Below are 18,049 nucleotides of genomic sequence, written 5' to 3'. Positions count from 1 at the left end.
GCAATCAGACCAAACAACAACATCACTTCCTGTTGGAGCCGAGACTCAAACTTTGGCAGTTACTTCAGCATCTAAGCTTAACTATTGCATAACGTCCTTTGAAGATCATGGAATGAAAAACAAAATAAAGAGGTGAAAGTAAATCATTAGTAAACAAATACAGAAAAATATCAAAACCTCTATGAACCTGCCTCTCTCTCGTTATGCCTCTCCACAGACTCAACAGAAAACCTGCCTCTCTCTCGTTATCCCTCTCCACAGACTCAACAGAAAACCTGCCTCTCTCTCGTTATCCCTCTCCACAGACTCAACAGAAAACCTGCCTCTCTCTCGTTATCCCTCTCCACAGACTCAACAGAAAACCTGCCTCTCTCTCTCTCGTTATGCCTCTCCACAGAAAACAGAAAACCTGCCTCTCATTCCAGGAAGATTAGTCTAGGTTTCCTCTTTACCAGGTTGGTTGTCATGCACTTGTAAGGCTAAAGACACCTTGCTTACACCGTCACTAATCTGACTGGAGATAAGTACCAGCCCTAAAGCTTGTTCCACAGCGTCCCCACTTGCACTAACCGTCAGTGAGCGCAGTCAGTCAGTCAGTCAGGGCTTCGGGATACAGCTGTTCCAGAAGTGGAGGTTGGGAATGTTCTTTCCCTGCTGGGGGACGGACCAAATCAAATCAAATTTTATTTGTCACATACACATGGTTAGCAGATGTTAATGCGAGTGTAGCGAAATGCTAGACCATAAAGTGTTACAACTATCTCTACTCACCCACTCTCTCCCTCCCTCTCTCCCTCCCTCTTACTCTCACTCTCTTCCTCCCCCCACCCCCTCCCTGGGCTATAATCCCTGTCACACTGGTCAGTTCCAGCCACAGCGTATTACAGCACGTCCTGTCGGAAGCTACTAAGACTGCTAAGCTCCTTTGTATTGGGGTATTCATTCATATTTTAATTACAACGCATGGTCCGTTCTCCGATTTAAACCACTTCATGGATAAGCCATTCATATTTTTCAGCTTAGACTTTCCATAGACGTCAACGTTCCTAGTAAAGGTGCATGGGGACAATCAATAGTTGTCAGCATTTATCTTTCCTGTAGGCTGATTTACGTCAATGTTACCAGACTTCACAACAGTCTTAGAAATCGTTACATATGCTTGGTCACAACACCTGTACTGTCCCATAATTTAAACAAATCAGAAACGGAACAAAAATGACCCAACGTGTTGATTACTTGCCGAGAAGAGCACAGTACAGCAGATCTATCTGAAATACACACCTTATCTTCATGAGAAAACATCTTGGTCAGGCCTTTGGTTTCTGCTGTATGACACCATGACTACTGATATCAGACCGTACCTCGAAGCCCTGCATTGACACCCCCCTCTACAGTACAGCAGATCTATCTGAAATACACACCTTATCTTCATGAGAAAACATCTTGGTCAGGCCTTTGGTTTCTGCTGTATGACACCATGACTACTGATATCAGACCGTACCTTGAAGCCCTGCATTGACACCCCCCTCTGCAGCTCCACTGCCTGCCTGAACTAAAACTCACCCTGAGCTTGTTAATTACTGACATGCCGGTAATCATGCCAATTCATCGTTAATGCGTCTCACAGCTATAGATCTTGCCTGACCTAGGACTGTGGTAACAATAAAATGATTAGATACTTAGATTCGATCTACATGGTATCAACAGGCTCTGTCTAATCAGGAAGTCAGACGGCACCAAGGAATGTAGCAGTCAGATACTTCATAATCCTGCGTCTTTAGATTCCCAGGACAGCACCTCGGTCTAGCTGAGAACGCTGTCAGAACAAAAATGGTTGCCATAGGAATGAGCAGCGTGCTTAGTCACTCACAGACCAAGGACGAGACGTTTCAGGAGAATGGTGCCCTAACGGAATACAAACACCGCTGTATCTGTGGGATCGGAAAGAAACAAATGCAATTACAGGCTGTGTGTGTGTGTGTGTGTGTGTGTGTGTGTGAAATCTAACACCGTTTTAAGAGGTAGACAGTATTTGGAGTGTGTGTGTGAATGCGACACTATCTGACTGTTAAGGGGTGTGTGTGTGCACGTCACACTGTTTTCCCCTGGCGACATCATTAACAAGTGTGTTGACCCGGTGTATATGGCCTTGTGCTGTGTAACAGTGACGTGTGTCCCGGCCCCACACACACACACAATCAATCTAGTCTCTTAATAACGTCAGAGAGAGGTGCTGGATAGCTGCCAAACCAGATACCTACAGAGCAGATCACTACAGTACAGAGCTCATAGTTCATATATGGACCATACCACAACTTTATACAATTCACCAAACATGCTGATGGAATCCCATGCCCCTAGGCAGGCTGATTAAAAACAACTGATGCTCAGTCAGTCTGCTAAAACAACTGATGCTCAGTCAGTCAGTCTGCTAAAACAACTGATGCTCAGTCTTATGGTGACATGCTAATAAAGGACATTATTCTTATGTACAAGAGAGTCAATATTAAGTGATATCTTACTACAGTATAGCTAAATACAACAACAGTACTGGCGTCAGGTAGCCTAGCGGTTAAGAGCATTTAAGAGCATGCCAGTAGCCGAAAGATCGCTAGTTCAAATCCTCAAGATGACTGGGTGAAACATCTGTCGATGTGCCCTTGAGCAAGGCACTGGATAGGAGTGTCTGCTAAATGACTCATGTCAAATGTACTGGAACATGGGTAATTATGGAAATGTCAAATTAGCAATAACATACTGACCAACTTGTTTCAGCTAGTAATAACATACTGACCAACTTGTTTCAGTCAGTTAGTAATAACATACTGACCAACTTGTTTCAGCTAGTAATAACATACTGACCAACTTGTTTCAGCTAGTAATAACATACTGACCAACTTGTTTCAGCTAGTAATAACATACTGACCAACTTGTTTCAGTTCAAACATACTATTCAAATACCCAGGCTGAAACATGCCCCAGAGTCAAGGTAAAGTTATCTTTACATGTTATCTACATCCCCTTCACACACACACACCATCACACAAAGTACTGCTGCTCCAGCCATGACTTACCCAGACATCCAGCCCCTCTGTACACTGAGAGAAAACACAGCCAGAATGGTGCTGCTCCTCCTTTTTCCTGGAACACACTTAGCCCTCTCCCTTTAGCGCTACCACACACGAACACACACACACGAACAGACACGCTGCTGCACAGTTAATGTGGTGGGAGAGTTGTCCCCGCTGTGTCCGATACTATCAGTGTTCTACTCAGACTGACGAGGTTCAGAGAGAGAGAGGGAGAACCACCCCTCCCCTTCAGCTCTGAAGCTCAGCAGTACTGCAGTAACTAACCCCAAAGCTTCTCAGAAAGTGAGGGACGGGGACGAGTAGTGTGTGTGTGTGTGTGTGTAAGGCAGCCATGGAATGTGTTTTCCCCCCTTACCATGAGCACCTCATGCCAGCAGCAGCAGCTCTCCTCACAACTCTCTCCACGACACACACACACACACTTCTAGTGCGCACCCACACACACACACACACACACTTCCAGTGCGCACCCACACACACACACACACTTCCAGTGCGCACACACACATACACACGCCTCCTCCTAAAGCACACACAGCCAGGCATGTTCAAGGTCTAACTTAGAGTGGGAGGGGAGAGTTCAGTTCTGTTGACACTGTTGGAGAGGAATGCGCGTGTGTGTGTGAGAGAGAGCAGGTAACCTGGTCAGATTGCTGCTGCTGCCCCCCCCCCCCGAAGTGGGAGGGGACAAATCAGAATTCGCTGTTGCTTAGCAGCCAAAGTCTCCCACCCTTATTTGCTGCAGCAGAAAAGTAGCGCCAGGTTCTGGAGGGAAAGGAAAGTACAGCAGACAATTACAATGTGACATGCCGATACACAGGGCTGCTGACCAGCTAGTCCCGTGTAAATAGATTACAATGTGTGACATGCCGATACACAGGGCTGCTGACCAGCAAGTCCCGTGTAAATAGATTACAATATGTGACATGCCGATGCACAGGGCTGCTGACCAGCTAGTCCCGTGTAAATAGATTACAATGTGTGACATGCCGATACACAGGGCTGCTGACCAGCTAGTCCCGTGTAAATAGATTACAATGTGTGACATGCCGATACACAGGGCTACTGACCAGCTAGTCCCGTGTAAATAGATTACAATGTGTGACATGCCGATACACAGGGCTACTGACCAGCTAGTCCCGTGTAAATAGATTACAATGTGTGACATGCCGATACACAGGGCTGCTGACCAGCTAGTCCCGTGTAAATAGATTACAATGTGTGACATGCCGATACACAGGGCTGCTGACCAGCTAGTCCCGTGTAAATAGATTACAATGTGTGACATGCCGATACACAGGGCTGCTGACCAGCTAGTCCCGTGTAAATAGATTATAAGATGTGACATGCTGATACACAGGGCTGCTGACCAGCTAGTCCCGTGTAAATAGATTACAATGTGTGACATGCCGATACACAGGGCTGCTGACCAGCTAGTCCCGTGTAAATAGATTACAATGTGTGACATGCCGATACACAGGGCTGCTGACCAGCTAGTCCCGTGTAAATAGATTACAATGTGTGACATGCCGATACACAGGGCTGCTGACCAGCTAGTCCTGTGTAAATAGATTACAATGTGTGACATACTGATACACAGGGCTACTGACCAGCTAGTCCCGTGTAAATAGATTACAATGTGTGACATGCCGATACACAGGGCTGCTGACCAGCTAGTCCCGTGTAAATAGATTACAATGTGTGACATGCCGATACACAGGGCTGCTGACCAGCTAGTCCCGTGTAAATAGATTATAAGATGTGACATACTGATACACAGGGCTACTGACCAGCTAGTCCCGTGTAAATAGAGAGATTTTGGGTTCTCCCAATAGGTCTCCTTCACCCTACTGTATCTAACTAAGTCTGGAATGAACAAACACGAGATGTTTGACAAGAGCGAAGTTCGGACGTCCAACATCCTCCACACATGTTGCAGCTTAGAACAGAAAATCTTTCCAGAACTTTCCCACTTCAATAAGCACATAGTGGTGGGAAGGGAATTAGCCGACATGTCGTTCAGGGGTAAGCAGGCAGCAGCTACAGACCAAGTGGTTTAAATTCACTCACACAAAGATCAATGGATGGAAACGTCTAAGGCCTGAAAACTGTCATATTTATGTGGAGAATGGCATCATCAACCAATCATTCCACGACTTATCTGATTAAATAACGGGTCAATATATAAAAACATTGACTCTGAACGCAACTGCAAAAAAACAAACATAATCACTACTTTCAGATACATTTTCTTCAAGTCCAGGCATGTTATAGCGGTGTCGAAAATAATCAGATTTATTAAAAAGGATGCTGAAGAATTCAAAGCCAAGCCAGCATTTCTTATGTTGAAGCTCAGGTCAGAGTTAAAGGCTATGGAATCACAAGATCAGAGGGAAAACACACACAAGGGGATTAGAGTAACTATACTGTTTAGGCTTTTGAAGAAACGTTGAGGTGATGTTTGTTTGGTATGATATGAACATTGAGGAAATGTTTCTCCCCTGGATGAGAGTCTGGCTTCCTGGTGGCATGCAAACCTTCATATAACCTTTCACTTCGCCATGGAAATGACAGCCAGAGAGAGCTAGAGTGTGTTTGTATGTTGGTGTCTCCTTGTAACCTAGTGAAAATGAAGCCAGCATGGAGCCAGCTGTTACTGATAACACACAGATTTAGTCCTTTATCTCTCCTGGCTCCTCTCATACATGGGCTGGTCAACAGGACAGGGCCTGTGGGCTGGTCAACAGGGTCTATGGGCTGGTCAACAGGGTCTATGGGCTGGTCAACAGGGTCTATGGGCTGGTCAACAGGGTCTATGGGCTGGTCAACAGGGTCTATGGGCTGGTCAACAGGGTCTATGGGCTGGTCAACAGGGTCTGTGGGCTGGTCAACAGGACAGGGTCTTGTGGGCTGGTCAACAGGACAGGGTCTATGGGCTGGTCAACAGGACAGGGTCTATGGGCTGGTCAACAGGACAGGGTCTATGGGCTGGTCAACAGGACAGGGTCTATGGGCTGGTCAACAGGACAGGGTCTATGGGCTGGTCAACAGGGTCTGTGGGCTGGTCAACAGGACAGGGTCTGTGGGCTGGTCAACAGGACAGGGTCTGTGGGCTGGTCAACAGGACAGGGTCTATGGGCTGGTCAACAGGGTCTATGGGCTGGTCAACAGGACAGGGTCTGTGGGCTGGTCAACAGGGTCAATGGGCTGGTCAACAGGACAGGGTCTATGGGCTGGTCAACAGGACAGGGTCTATGGGCTGGTCAACAGAACAGGGTCTGTGGGCTGGTCAACAGGACAGGGTCTGTGGGCTGGTCAACAGGACAGGGTCTATGGTCTGGTCAACAGGACAGGGTCTATGGGCTGGTCAACAGGACAGGGTCTATGGGCTGGGCAACAGGACAGGGTCTGTGGGCTGGTCAACAGGACAGGGTCTGTGGGCTGGTCAACAGGACAGGGTCTATGGGCTGGTCAACAGGACAGGGTCTGTGGGCTGGTCAACAGGACAGGGTCTATGGGCTGGTCAACAGGACAGGGTCTGTGGGCTGGTCAACAGGACAGGGTCTATGGGCTGGTCAACAGGACAGGGTCTATAGGCTGGGCAACAGGGTCTATGGGCTGGTCAACAGGACAGGGTCTATGGGCTGGTCAACAGGACAGGGTCTATGGGCTGGGCAACAGGACAGGGTCTATGGGCTGGTCAACAGGACAGGGTCTATGGGCTGGTCAACAGGACAGGGTCTATGGGCTGGGCAACAGGACAGGGTCTATGGGCTGGTCAACAGGGTCTATGGGCTGGTCAACAGGACAGGGTCTATGGGCTGGTCAACAGGACAGGGTCTATGGGCTGGTCAACAGGACAGGGTCTATGGGCTGGTCAACAGGACAGGGTCTATGGGCTGGTCAACAGGACAGGGTCTATGGGCTGGTCAACAGGACAGGGTCTATGGGCTGGTCAACAGGACAGGGTCTATGGGCTGGTCAACAGGACAGGGTCTATGGGCTGGGCAACAGGACAAGTACATCAAGTGAAGACCAGTATAAATAACCACTGGTGGACTAAATGTTTTGATGAAAGCAATGACTTGGGATGTGGTAGACTAAATGTACTAAACAGGAGCACACAAATTAAATACATCATGTATTTAAAATCGGGACTGCAAAACATCACAGCCAGCTACTTAAAATCTGCCTAATCTTGTTTGAAATACATATTTCAATACTAGGACCACACACACACAGTCAACTTATCATGGACCACTCAGTCGGCACTTACCCTCCTCGACAAGGGAACACATTATTCCCAGGCTTCCCCTGTCAGGCCACCAGAGCTCAGGACCTCTTTGGGGACTAAGGGGCAATCAGCCCGGCTGGCCTAAAGACCCAGAACCATCATTTAGACCTGGGAGGCCCCTTGTTCCACAAGGAGCTAAACAGAAGAAATGGGTCATTATTATGTAACTATTTAGACTTGTAACATACAGTGCATTCAGAAACTATTTATACCCCATGACTTTTTCCATACTTTGTTACGTTACAGCCTTATTCTAAAATTAATTAAATGTTTTTTTTCTTCTCATTAATCTACCCAAAATAACACATAATGACAAAGCAAAAACAGGTTTTTAGAAATGTTTGCATATTTATTAAAAATAAAAAACAGAAATATCACATTTACATAAGTATACAGACCATTTACTCAGTACTTTGTTGAAGCACCTTTGGCAGTGATTACAACCTCGAGTCTTCTTGGGTATGACGCTACAAGCTTGGCAAAACTGTATTTGGGGAGTTTCTCCCATTCTTCACTGCAGATCCTCTCAAGCTCTTTCAGGTTAGATGGGGAGCGTCGCTGCACAGCTATTTTCAGGTCTCTCTAGAGATGTTTGATCGGGTTCAAGTCCGGGCTCTGGCTGGACCATTCATGGATATTCATAGACTTGTCCCAAAGCCAACCCTGTGTCGTCTTGGCTGTGTGCTTAGGGTCATTGTTGGAAGGTGAACCTTTTCCCCAGTCTGAGGTCCTGAGTGCTCTGGAGCCGGTCTCTATCAAGGATCTCTCTGTGCTTTGCTCCGGTCATCTTTCCCTCGATCCTGACTAGTCTCCCAGTACCTGCCGCTGAAAAACCTCCCCACAGCATGATGCTACACCCACCATTCCGCACCGTAGGGATGGTGCCAGGTTTCCTCCAGACGTGACGCTTGGCATTCAGGCCAAAGAGTTCAATATTGGTCTCATCAGACCAGAGAATCTTGTTTCTGAAGGTCTGAGAGTCCTTTAGATGCCTTTTGGCAAACTCTGAAGGGCTGTCAAGTGCCTTTTACTGAGGAGTAGCTTCCACCTGGCCACTCTACAATAAAGGCCTGATTGGTGGAGTGCTGCAGAGATGGTTGTACTTCTGGAGCTCTGTCAGAGTGACCATCGGGTTAAATGTCAAATGAGGGACCTTATATAGACAGGTGTGTGCCTTTCAAAATCATGTCAAATCAATATAGTTTACCACAAGTGGACTCAAATCAAGTTGTAGAAACATCTTAAGGATGATCAATTGAAACAGGATGCACCTGACCTCAATTTCACATCCCATAGCAAAGGGTCTGAATACATATGCAAATGAGGTATTTCTGTTTATTATTTTTTAGAAATTTGCCAAAAAAACTAAAAACCTGTTTTGATTTGTCATGAGGTAAAAAAAAGTCATTTATATCAATCAAAAAATGTGGAAAAGGGGAGGGGTCTGAATCATTTTGATGTCACTGTACATAAGGCATACAATAGGGCTATATGGTGAAAAGGTAGACAATGGTATTTTAAGTAGGTATTTAGACTACACAAATGCAACATCTACCATTCACCACCAACCACACTGAGCCATTAGACCACATTCTCAATTATGTGGTGGGTGTAAACATTTAAGCTAAGTGCTCGACAAGCCACCCAGCAAGCATTAGGCCTAGTGGTTAGAGGGGGTATTCCAGACCGCCTGGGGAGGCTGTGACATCTATTCCCTCTGGAGTCATTCAGAGTCCTCACATAGCTCAGCTGTTAGCTTCAACCGAGGCAGACTATCAGACTAAACAAATAGCTCGCAGGTGGGTCATAACAGTCCATCTCCCCCTCAACAGACCACAACGTTGTGGAACGTTTAGATAGAAATACAGTACGAAGGACATTCATGCCTCTCTGGCATGTATACTGAACAAAAATATGCAACAATTTCAACGAGTTACAGTTCATATACGGAAATCAGTCAATTGAAATGAATATCAGGCCAGAATCTATGGATTTCACATGACTGGGTATGGGCACAGCCAATCAGAATGAGTTTTTCCCCACAAAAGGGTTTTATTACAGACAGAAATGCTTCTCAGTTTCATCAGCTGTCCGGGTGGCTGGTCTCAGATGATCCCACAAGTGAAGAAGCCAGATGTGGAGGTCCTGGGCTGGCGTGGTTACACCTGGTCTGTGGTTGAGAGGCCTGTTGGACGTACTGCAACCGCTCTGGTGGACATTCCTGCAGTCAGCATGTCAAGTCCACGCTCCCTCAAAACTTGAGACATCTGTGGCTTTGTGTCGTGTGACAAAACTGCACATTTTATTGTCCCCAGCGCAAAGTGCACCTGCGTAATGATCATGTTTAATCAGCTTTTTGATATACCACACCTGTCAGGTGGATTAATTATCTTTGGCAAAGGTGAAATGCTCACTAATAGGGATGTAAACAAATTTGAGCACAACATTTTAGAGAAATAAGCTTCTTGTGCGTATGGAACATTTTGGGCGTACTTTATTTCAGCTCATGAAACCAACACTTTACGTGTTGCGTTTATATCACATCAACTCTATACATGACATTTCTATCTGCAAAGTTCCACACCGTTCGCCCGCTGAAAGTGCACCAGTATTTCATCTCGCCTGCCTAGCCAACACATCACTGTATACTAAGCAGTACGCAAGTTTAGTTTGGAGATCGGAATAAAATTACAGTCTTTGTGTGAGTGAAACATGACCGAACTAAGTGAGCAGCTATATCGGATGTCTCAGTGCTCTGCCAGTGAGCGAGGGAGTCAGAGAGACGCAACATACCACCCTAACAGGCATGTTGGGTCTACACCGGACCCACCTAACGTGATTGCACCATATCAGGTTTTTATGAGACGCCATTAACCTGCCAGTGAGACTGAACTCAGAGGAAGCGGTCAAAGAAAGACGGTTGCCATTTTGTGCTCCTCCAGCCAAAACAGAATGGAACTAAACTCAGGTGTAGATAAACAAACAGCTGGACTATTTGGAATGTACGACAAAATGCGAGTACCAGTGTTTCCCCTAGGATTTCTTTCAGCAGTGGTGGCAGAGTTAGCGGGGCAGGGAATAGGGTTTTCCTGGGGCATCTACATTATAAATAAAATAAATATACAGTGCCAACGAGTTTTTACGTTACAGCCTTTATCTAAATTGGATTAAATAAAACCATTTCCTCAGCAATCTACACACAATACTGCATGATGACAAAGCAAAAATGTTTTTTTTAAATGTATTAAAAACAACAATAAAAAAAGTATTCAGACCCTTTGCTATAAGACTCGAAATTGAGCTCAGTTGCATCCTGTTTGCATTGATCATGCTTGAGATTTTTCTACAACTTGATTGGAGTCCTCTTGTGGTAAATTATATTGATTGGACATGATTTGGAAAGGCACACACCTGTCGATATTAGGTCCCTCAGTTGACAGGTGCATGTCAGAGCAAAAACCAAGCCATAAGGTCAAAGGAATTGTTCGTAGAGCTCAGAGACAGGATTGTGTCGAGGCACAGATCTGGGGAAGGGTACCAAGACATTTCTGCAGCATTGAAGGTCCCCAAGAACACAGTGGCTTCCATCGTTCTTAAAAGGAAGTTTGTAACCACAAAGACTCTTCCTAGAGCTGGCTGCCCGGCCAAACTGAGCAATTAGGGGAGAAGGGCCTTGGTCAGGGAGGTGAACAAGAACCCGATGGTCACTCTGACAGAGCTCTTGAGTTACTCTGTGGAGATGGGAGAACCTTCCAGAAGGACAACCATCTCTGCAGCACTCCACCAATCAGGCCTTTATGATAGAGTGGCAAGAAAGAAGCCACTTCTCAGTAAAAAGGCACATGACAGCCCACTATGAGTTTGCAAAAAGGCACCTATACTTACTTTCCACCATAATTTGCAAATAAATTCATTAAAAATCCTACAATGTGATTTTCTGGATTTTTTTCTTCTCATTTTGTCTGTTATAGTTGAAGTGTACCTATGATGAAAATTACAGGCCTCTCTCATCTTTTTAACTGGGAGAACTTGCACAATTGTTGGCTGACTACATACTTTTTTGCCCCACTGTGTGTGTGTGTGTGTGTGTGTGTGTGTGTGTGTGTGTGTGTGTGTGTGTGTGTGTGTGTGTGTGTGTGTGTGTGTGAGTGTATATATATATATATATATATATATATATTTCAATTTCAATCAAATGTAATCAATTTTAGAATATGGCTGTAAAGTAAAGGGGTCAGAATACCTTCCGAAGGCACTATCTATATATATATATTTATTTAGTTGCGGTGGCGGCTTCGATTCAGCAGCGGCGGGGTGTTTCTGCTAAATGCATACAGGGGAAACACTGAGGGACCATTCATTTGGAGTGACCCTGGTGCAATTCCTCCCCACAAACATCCACGATGCAGCGTTCTCCACCTGGCATAGCCTACGCGGCTTGGGTGGCTGCTTAGAATGCCTGACGGGTTACGGACCCAAAATAGACCAGAGTGAGGGGATGGAGTCAACACAGACAGTAGAGTGTGAGGAGGAAGAGTGATAACTCCCTAAATGGTAGCACTAAAACAGGACAAGCAGCTAATACATCAGATCTATAGAGAGCTCCAGTCAATCTATACTACGGCTAGTAAACTATAACTCCCCTGTCTCAATGCTTAGGGTCAGTAAATAGTCAAGAAAAATTAGACCAAAAATGACAAAAATAAATGTAAAATGTTTAATTTTAAACTAGAATCACAGGTTGCTGGCTGTTTTGGTACAGTGGGTAAGACAACTTGATCTATGACTTTCAAGAGTAAAACAGTAAATACTGTAACAATGGGAGAGGCTTGGCTTCCATTAATGAAAAATGTAACTAGATTTAACAGTTTAACTCTTTACATAGCTAAATTCCAGGGTAAACAAATAATTGAATGGCTGGTAAGACCTCTTAAGATACAATGATGCCATCAATCAGAAATGGCTATTGCGTAACTCAACAAGCCCAGGCAAAGTTATGAGTTTGAATAAGGAGTGGCTATGTTGGCCTTGCTTGTTGCAGTCTTGACAGTTGATTAAAGTGCAATGCAATGCATAAGACACACATGTAACAGTCGGGGAAAGTTACCACCCTACGGCTAAGGATGGGGCTATGACTGTTACTATGGTAACCATGGTGTCAGTGTTTTCATCCAGATTGACTTCAAAAAGTCTGAGCACGTCATACGAGAGAGACAACAGGAAAATGGAAATGAACAACGAGGAGTCTCGTCAAATATAGTTTGAGCGGTCTGATCTTCAAAAGTGTGTCAGGATTGAGCCATCAACCTTAGCAGCAATCAATTGAGAACAAGTCTGTTTTCTGTTAACAAATGTTAGGAAATGTTTTGTTTTCAGTGCCAAACTAATAGAAATGTTCATGGGCTAATGTGTGTTTATTACTGTGTAACTTGGTTCAAGTCTATCTATCATGGCTTGTCTTGAAAAGAAGACACTTTCTTGGAGCCACTGTGTATGTAGCCGACGGTTAGTTCAGTCTGAGGCTGTGTGGTGGTCTGTTGTCCTTAGGAGCTGAGTAGAAACAGATATGGTAACTAGCCCCCTGGGTTAACAGCTTAGACATTCACTCACACACACACACATACATATATATAAACAACTCCAGCAGAACACTCCTGAGCGGTGCCTCGGCTCTCACGGCTTCGGGGCCTCCCACTGGGTCCACACGGGTGTGCTTGGGTCTCCTCCATCACTAGAGGACTGCGCCTCACTGCTTGGCCAGCTACACCTCCATGTTGTGGGGGTCTACCTGAGTCCTCCTGTCAGTCTTGTCTCAAAGACACGGTAAAGTGAAACGTCAAGTGGGTCATTAAATCAGTTACGGTTCCTTTGGTTGCTCAAACGTTACTTGGATGACTGCAGCAGTTACAGAGCTAATAAACGTCAATGGGTGCTGACCTTTGGGGATGCGTGCACTTATTCAGACCCATGCAGGGTACTCTCGGGCACCACAAACACTTTTGGTGACTATAACTTTGACTGGTGACGTCTAATTTGAATGTCTGCCCTATCAACTTTCAATGGTAGTTTCTGTGCCTACCATGGCGATAGGGAATCTGGGTTAGATTCCAGGGAGGGAGCCTAAGAAACAGCTACCACATCCAGGAAGGAAGCGGGCGGGCAAATTACCCACTCCGACTCGGGGAGGTAGTGACGAAAAATAACAATACAGGACGAGAGGCCCTTCAGTTGGAATGAGTACATTTTTAATTCTTTAATGATCTATTACTGATGTGTAGAAGTTGCATTTCACAGTGGTCAGAAACCTTCTGAAAGTGTCATTAATTATGTTGAATGTTAAATTTGACTTCCTGTTGTGTTTTGTCCTATGGGGTGACATACTGTCCTATGGGGTGACATACTGTCCTATGGGGTGACATACTGTCCTATGGGGTGACATACTGTCCTATAGGGTGACATACTGTCCTATAGGGTGACATACTGTCCTATGGGGTGACATACTGTCCTATGGGGTGACATACTGTCCTATAGGGTGACATACTGTCCTATGGGGTGACATACTGTCCTATGGGGTGACATACTGTCCTATGGGGTGACATACTGTCCTATGGGGTGACATACTGTCCTATGGGGTGAAGGGAAAAAAGGTTATGTCTTGAACAAAATGTAAAAATTATTGTTAAGCATGAGGCAGGTAACATCATCATAATATACACAATCTAAATGTTTGTCAAATGACTGAATGTTCCTCAAAATGAGAATCGGGAGACATTTGGTTCCCATCATTACACAAGTAAACTGTGTTTTTTCAAAAGAATTTCCAGAATATGAATCCCGATTTAAAAACATAAGTAACAAATAATAAGTCAAATAATTGTCTTGTCTATTTTAGAATCATGAAACCTTTAGCCCTATATTAGCATAGATTATGACGTCATATCAGAAGACAAATTCAAGGCAGGAAATGGTAGTCGGAGGTGGCAGAACATTTAGAATTATTTAGACAACTAAACTCGGCAAAAAAAAGAAACGGCCCCTTTTCAGGACCTTGTCTTTCAAAGATTATTCGTAAAAATTCGAATTAACTTCACAGATCTTCATTGTAAAGAGTTTAAACACTGTTTCAATGAACCATAAACAATGAATGAACATGCACCTGTGGAACGGTCGTTAAGACACTAACAGCTTAGAGAAGGTGGGAAATTAAGGTCACAGATATGAAAACTTAGGACACTAAAGAGGCATTTCTACTGACTCTGAGAAACACCAAAAGAAAGATGCCCAGGGTCCCTGCTCATCTGTGTAAACGTGCCTCAGGCATGCTGCAAGGAGGCATGAGGACTGCGGATGTGGCCATTACAATAAATTGCAATATCTGTACTGTGAGACGCCTAAGACAGCGCTACAGGGAGACAGGATGGACAGCTGATCGTCCTCGCAGTGGCTGACCACGTAACAACACCTGCACAGGATCGGTACATCTGAAATTCACACCTGCGGGACAGGTACAGGATGGTAACATCAACTGCCCGTGTTACACCAGGAACGCACAATCCCTCCATCAGTGCTCAGACTGTCCGCAATAGGCTGAGAGAGGCTGGACTGAGGGCTTGTAGGCCTGTTGTAAGGCAGGACTGGCAAAAAGTGCTCTTCACTGATGAGTCACGGTTTTGTCTCACCAGGGGTGATGGGCAGATTCGCGTTTATCGTTGAAGGAATGAGCGTTACACTGAGGCCTGTACTCTGGAGCGGGATCGATTTGGAGGTGGAGGGTCCGTCATGGCCTGGAGCGGTGTGTCACAGCATCATCGGACTGAGCTTGTTGTCATTGCAGGCAATCTCAACGCTGTGCATTACAGGGAACACATCCTCCTCCCTCATGTGGTACCCTTCCTGCAGGCTCATCCTGACATCCTGACCACCAGCCATACTGCTCGTTCTGTGCGTGATTTCCTGCAAGACAGGAATGTCAGAGTTCTACCATGGCCAGTGAAGAGCCCGGATCTCAATCCCATTGAGCACGTCTTTGACCTGTTGGATCGGAGGGTGAGGGCTAGGGCCATTCCCCCCAGAATTGTCCAGGAACTTACAGGTGCCTTGGTGGAAGAGTGGGGTAACATCTCACAGCCAAAACTGGCAAATCTGGTGCAGTCCCTGAGGAAGAGATGCACTGCAGTACTTAATGCAGCTGGTGGCCACACCAGATACTGACTGTTGCTTTTGATTTTGACCCCCCTTTGTCCAGGGACACATTATTCCATTTATTCACATGTCTGTGGAGCTTGTTCAGTTTATGTCTCAGTTGCTGAATCTTGTTATGTGCATACAAATATTTACACATGCTAAGTTTGCTGAAAATAAACGCAGTTGACAGTGGGAGGACATTTCATTTTTTGCTGAGTTGGTTTATTTAACTTTAATTTTAGAAAAAAATACTTTTCCACTTTCGTTTTGGCCAAATGGCAACTACCCATATGTACAGAGAATGCCTACCCAATCACCCTCTTTCTCCCTCTCATCCCCCTTCACTCAGGTAGTCAAACAGAAGACGTATTCATCACAGACAGCCTGCCCTTTCTCCACTGCAGTGAGAGAGTATTTAGTTTAACCTCCAGGTTTACCCTATAGTCCCTCATGCAGTGCCAAGAGGAGACATTGCCGCAGTGGCAGCCAAGAGCTCTACCACACACACACACACCACTCCCTCTTCCTCCTAGTCCAAGCCATCGGTGTGATGCGATGGCATGGACATTATGTCATGATGTAATTCTTGTCTCAGCAGCCCAGAAGATGATGCCGTTATGGCAGGAATGCCCAGTCATGACAAACTGACCATGTATTGACCCTGGGATAAACCCAGGCTTGGCATAACACACCTACAGTATGTCAATGCACAAAGGAAGGGTACTGACTGTACATAGTGAATGTTCAGGTAAAAGGTTAGAAGGTTCAATGTCAACATAGAGCTTTTGAATACCCTGGATCCAAACACTAATCTACATCAAGCTGGACTAGCATCCTGTCCAGAGGGTGTACTTGTACATCAAGCTGCCTCATGCTACAGACACAGGAGCTGGACTAGCGTCCTGTCCAGAGGGTGGACTTGTACATCAAGCTGCCTCATGCTACTGAAACAGGAGCTGGACTAGCGTCCTGTCCAGAGGGTGTACTTGTACATCAAGCTGCCTCATGCTACTGAAACAGGAGCTAGACTAGTGTCCTGTCCAGAGGGTGTACTTGTACATCAAGCTGCCTCATGCTACTGAAACAGGAGCTGGACTAGTGTCCTGTCCAGAGGGTGTACTTGTACATCAAGCTGCCTCATGCTACTGAAACAGGAGCTGGACTAGCGTCCTGTCCAGAGGGTGTACTTGTACATCAAGCTGCCTCATGCTACTGAAACAGGAGGAGATAGCCAGAATGGCCCTAGGGGCTGGAGTCTCAGACAAGGCTTACTTATACAAGGCTTACTTAATTACTTTTCTATACTGTAAGTCAATAATCTATTCATTTCCACTGGCAGCATATTGTATTGTAGATCTCCTGACAGGCGTAGATTATCTTAGGCTATATTAGGATCATTTTTCCAGATGTAGTGTTTAACTCAAAACCATTATGCCCTTGACATTTCACTGTTTAGTTAGGTGAGGGTTTGACATCTTGTGATCGAAGAGTGCGGCATGAAATCACTTGAATACTTTCATTCACTAATGATGACAAAAGGGATACCACCAACCGGGTGTAGACTGCTGAACAGAGGTGTACAACTAGACAGAGGACACGCAGCTACACACACACACACACACACACACACACACACAGGGTTACTGGCACACATTTGAACAAAACACATACAATGCTGTATTTTTATTGAGCAAGTTTACTTAACCCAACACATATCTGTTTCTACTCAGCTCTTTAGGACAACAGACCACCACACAGCCTCAGACTGAACTAACTGTCGGCTACATACACAGTGGCTCCAAGAAAGTGTCTTATTTTCAAGACAAGCCATGATAGATGGACTTGAACCAAGTTACACAGTAATAAACACGCATTAGTGTTTAGTCCACGAACATTTCTATTAGTTTGGCACTGAAAACAAAACATTTCCTAACATTTTTTAGCAAATAACACGAGTTTTGTTTACAACTGAACGCCACAACAGCACGTTGGTCAAAAGGGCAAAACTTACCAGAGACTCCACGACAAGACAGAGGCCAGAGAAATGCCAAAGTCGTGCAATCCGTTCTCTGCACTATTCACCTGTGCAGACTATGGCGTCATTGTAACCTTTTTAACCTTCGCGCAATTCAGATGAAAACGCAGGATTATATATATATTAGTTGGTGACGTCCTACAGTCATAAGAAAAAGTTGATAAAAACCGGGCATATTGAACTGAAAAGTTGGTGCAGCAGCCTCTTATGGTGGTGGTATGCGGTATGCTATGCTGCAGGCAGAGGTCATTTCTCAATCTCGGCTGCCATCTAGTGGGCAAATACAGTCCGTGTCAAATCAGCGCCATTGGTCAGAATACAGTATAGAGTTGACTGGATTACAGATAATACAAGCATGGCTTTCCCCATAAAAATAAAAAGGTGAAATAATAGAAACTATTCTATTGGAGAATTATCTTTGAATTGCAATTGAAGGGTTACAGG

The 18,049-nt window shown here is 45.2% G+C and overlaps 1 protein-coding gene across 3 annotated transcripts in view; it reads right to left on the bottom strand.

Moving 5' to 3' along the window:
• LOC110497292 (uncharacterized) overlaps positions 1-17,850 on the bottom strand; it is an 86,607-nt gene extending 68,757 nt beyond the window's left edge. Inside the window, exons 1-2 of one of the 3 annotated variants that reach the window (XM_090187858.1) lie at positions 17,582-17,808; positions 7,369-7,521 (exon numbers count right to left, since the gene is read on the bottom strand). The gene's annotated coding sequence lies outside the window, so the exon portion shown is untranslated. Of the gene's footprint in view, positions 1-3,074; positions 3,660-7,368; positions 7,522-17,581 lie in introns of those variants that run through there. The other 2 variants (XM_090187859.1, XM_090187857.1) reach the window with 2 other exon arrangements.
• Positions 17,851-18,049: the final 199 nt, after the last annotated feature.

This window comes from Oncorhynchus mykiss, chromosome 10 (assembly GCF_057628025.1).
Source record: "Oncorhynchus mykiss isolate SJ-2025 chromosome 10, ASM5762802v1, whole genome shotgun sequence".
Classification (NCBI taxonomy): Eukaryota; Metazoa; Chordata; class Actinopteri; order Salmoniformes; family Salmonidae; genus Oncorhynchus; species Oncorhynchus mykiss.
Note: the sequence above shows the minus strand (reverse complement) of the source record. Positions and strands in the feature narration are given on the sequence as shown.